Raw genomic sequence first — 4,421 nt, 5'->3', positions numbered from 1 at the left:
AGACACAGGTGAGGAAAAAGGGGCAGAGAAGAGCAGCATGAGCTCCAGGGTAATTAGAAGAAGCTGGCTGGGAGGAAAGAGACAGAAAGACAGCAGAAGGCCAAGGAACAGGTTGCACAAGAAGAGATGGGAATGCACTCCTAGCAAAAAGGGCCTAGCTCAAGCTCCAAGAAAGAGAAAGAGGTCTCTTGATTGGAAAGAGCATGGGTGTGGCAAACGTAAAAGAGAGATCAGAGAGGAAATTTAAGAGAGGGGGAGCAAGATTCATATATTGCCCTTTTAATCCCCAGAATACATGCCTTTTTCTGCTACTGATGGGAAGAGACATGCTTGAGCAATTCCAAGGGGGATGCTAATGTATTAGGAAACAAACACAGATATTATCACTGAGGACTTGATTGCTTTAAGTGGATGGCAGGTATTATTCTGGACATTCTTTGCATAGGTCAGGATATTCTTCCACAAACACTGACAATTCGTTTAGTGCGGCTGTGGGAAGATCCCATGGAGTCTTTGATGGAGGAGTGTAGCAGTTTCTCCTGGGAATTTGGCTCTCATCATAAGATGGCATTTTAATGCAATTAGTTTCTATCATCATTCCTTGGCTGGATCCAAGATGGAATCTGCCTACACTTTGGCTTCATAGGCCCCAGGGATGCAGGAATTCTGGAGGCTAACAATAGCTCTTCTTAGGGTTTGTAGAATCTTTCAGGCTCAAGTGCCGTGTTCTACTGGAGAAAGTTTTCCTTCCAGACGTTTCGTTCTCAGCTGCGGAGAACATCCTCAGTGGCGTTGCAGCCGGAGCAAGTGCTCTGACCTTCTTGGCTGCTGTGCATTCAATGCACAGCAGCCAAGAAGGTCAGAGCGCCTGTGCACTCAATGCACAGCAGCCAAGAAGGTCAGAGCGCCTGCTCCGGCTGCAACGCCACTGAGGATGTTCTCCGCAGCTGAGAACGAAACGTCTGGAAGGAAAACTTTCTCCAGTAGAACACGGCACTTGAGCCCGAAAGATTCTACAAACCCTAATGATATTACCAGCTGTGAAAACCTGAAATCTTTAATAGCTCTTCTATCTTTAATGCTGTCAGGGCTCGGGTTGCAGATAAGGAACGACGGCTGCCAACGTCCGGCAGCTGGCCAGAACTCTGTCAGCCGGCTGGGGCGGAGCGCAGGGGTGGTCGTTAAACAGTCCAATTATTTCAACACCGTAAATCAGTCCGGCCGAAGGAGGAGACAGAAAGCTTGGTCACAGGAATGCAGGGGGTCGGAAGCCAGAGAAAACAACGCCAATTACCTAGGTCAGTCCACAAAGCAAAGTCAGAGTCCAGAAGTTCAAGTCCAAGGTTCAGGCCGGGTCAGGAGTTACACGGGTTCTCGCAGCAAGCAAGAGGGTGCAGAGCGTAGTCACGTCCCAGGAGGGTCATTCGTTGCCAGCACAGTTTGCCTTGAGGTCAGGGTTACAGATATACTGTGCTGGCTTGTTAACTTGTTAGTACTCTGGGCTGAGATCTCTCCTCCCACGCATGCGTGCATCTCTCCGTCTGTTTCTGAGCTCCTGTCGCCTCCTCTCACGTAGCCGGCTTACAGGAGGTGGTGATTCAGGAGGGGATGTGCTAGGGCCTGGTGTGGCCTGATCAGTTTCAGGTGGCTCCTGCTCTGAGTTAGCAAGGGCGGGGGCTGAGCTAGGGCCTGGTGTGGCCTGATCAGGTTCAGGTGGCTCCTGCTCTGCGTTAGCAAGGGCTGGGTCTGGGGCAGGCACGACAAATGCTATAATCTCGATGTAAATTTCCTGACTGTGAAGCAATTATTTCCCCCTTGGGGCAAATGGGGTGCCTGTAAACTATTGTTCTGAGTCAATAGCTACCCCTCACAAGAGGAATAGAAGTCTGCAAAGGGATGGAAGTAGAATTTGTCAGATTTGTCCCATTGGTCTCTACTTCAAGTAGGACAGCCAGCTGCATTTAGCTACAGTTCAGGGATATGTCGAACATGAAGAATACCACCAAAAGAAATATATTCAGTTTGCTCAAAATGAAAGGTACATTTTAAGTGAATTCTCTAAAATTGCTATAATCCAATCAAGATGAAAAACAATTGCTATTAAATCCTCAGTAAAGCACCTTGATGTAGTGGTTAATCTATTGGATTAAGTAGGTGTAGGTCTTCCTGAGAGCTCTATTCATCTTTGCTAGTAATATATGACTTAACAATGCATATTTTATCCCTTTATTTTGTCTTACCAACAGAGATAAATACACTACGGGCTTTTATTTGGCAAGAGTAACATTTTCATGGAAAAATACTTCTTAGATTGTTTAGGGCTAGAATAACATTTTTTTTTCTGCTGCTGGCACAATCACCTGATCAACCAATGCTAAGTTTTACAGCCCCTACACACGCTGGTAAATTATTCACACTTCCCTCAGCAGGCTATTAGAGCCCTCACTTCAGTTGTAAGTAAATGGAAGTTAGTATCTAAATTTCAGAATCAGCTGAACCATCTAATCCAGAGATTTTTTGCTCTTGCAAGAGCAACACTGTGCTCCTAAAAATGTTACTACCACCAACTATGTTTTGAGTTAACTAATATCAACATTCTAATAGCAATGGATTTCACAATTTTAAGCAAACAGTATACACAACTACACAGAAAGAGAGATACACTCCTATGACAGCAATTGTATTCTTATGAAATACATTCCTATGACAGCATTTCTTATGAAGTGACAGCTGACAGTGGTTAAACAATTCACCACTAAGACTGGAGAAAGACTGGATTCCGCCCCCCCCCCCTTGCAGGGGTTAAAAGTGTGCATACCTGAGGCCTGAGCCAAAAAGTCACACCAAAACTTCTGAAAATTGATAGCTAAAATTCATATTGATGTTTCTTACATGCCCAGGGAAATGTTGTTCACTTCATTTGCATCCCAATAAGGGGTCAGGCAGCAATTTTTCTCCAGGCCAGTTTCCAGGTATCCTGGAGGGTTTGGGGGGGGGGGGTTTGACCATCTTCTGGCTGTGGAACAGGTATCAATGGGGGTGTGCGGGGGAAAGTATTTGTAAATTTCCTGCATTGTGCAGGGGGTTGGACTAGATGATCCTGAAGGTCCTGTCCAACGCTATGATTCTGTGATTGAAAATTTCCATCTCAAAATACAGGCTGCCTTGTTTATCTGTTTGTGATCCTGATGGTAACAATGTCTGTACCATCTGCTGCCATAAGGTACTGCCATTTCTACCTGCTTTTAAAAAACAAAAATACACCAACGTGGTGAAGCAGTTAAATGTTGGACTAGGATCTGAGTGACCCAGGTTGAAATCTCTACTGGCTTGCAGGGTGACACACTCTTTGCCTAACCTACCTCAAAAAGTTGTTGTGAGACTAAAAGAGAGAAAAGAGAATGTTGTAAGCCTCTTTGGGTCCCCACTGGGGAGAATAATGGGATATAAAATATATAAATAAATAAATGGTAATGACAAGGAACACTGCCCCCCAGAGGTTGTTTCATAGAAAAATAAGTGGTGGAGCTCATTAGTATAAATCATTGGCATATGCCGCCACCCCTCCAGCTAAAAGCAACCCAATGCAAGAAAGCAGAGCCCTGGGCAAGTGAGGTCTGCTTCGGCTGGCTGGAGATCCAGCCAGCCCAAGCAGGCCTTGCTCACCTGGGGCTCTACTGGGCCCCTCTCCTCAGTCAAAAGGCCAGCAAGCCACCCACCGCCCAAAATCACATAAGAAGTGGGAAAAGGGTGGTGTGGGCTTCTCCAGTGGTTAATGAGGGCTGCTGGGTGTAGCAAAGCTCCTGTTGGCTGGCTGGCTGCTCTCCTAATCCAGGGATTGTTATTCATGGACAAGGTAGGTGGGGAGGAAGAGGGGGAACCATCAGAAAGATTCAGGAGCTGTGCTGCTGTGAGCTCCTGCTGAATCTGAGGCCTGTTGCCCCCTATTGACTTCAGGTGTCATTACCTAGCCAAATCTCATTGGTTGTACCTTGTCATAATCAAGCCAATCAAGTGAGGACAATGCCCTTATTCTAGAACCTTTAGGTTTTTTGGTTTTTGTTTAAAACAGCAACAGCAGAATGATTATCATCATTAATCAGTGAAATCTACTATCAGCAAATTGCTGCAAAGGACTGTTCACCAGCTACAACTAGCAGTGAAATTAGCTTTCAGGTTAGCTCCTACTACATTCATCCCATTTTTGTTTCTGGGAAGTGGCTGTCGTTTCAAAAATCTGCAAAACCCATTTGACCAGAGCACAAAACAAATACATTATGTACACCATGAGAAGCAATTCTTCTCAAATACTAATTTCAAGTCAGATTAAAAAAAAAATTGTCCACCTACAGATGAAATTATTTCCTGCAGCCTGCTAGGTTATCTGAAACTTCCCTCCCTCCTTGGCATCAGTGAAAAGC

This window comes from Heteronotia binoei, chromosome 10 (genome assembly GCF_032191835.1).
Source record: "Heteronotia binoei isolate CCM8104 ecotype False Entrance Well chromosome 10, APGP_CSIRO_Hbin_v1, whole genome shotgun sequence".
Classification (NCBI taxonomy): domain Eukaryota; kingdom Metazoa; phylum Chordata; class Lepidosauria; order Squamata; family Gekkonidae; genus Heteronotia; species Heteronotia binoei.
This window is presented reverse-complemented; position numbering follows the sequence as displayed.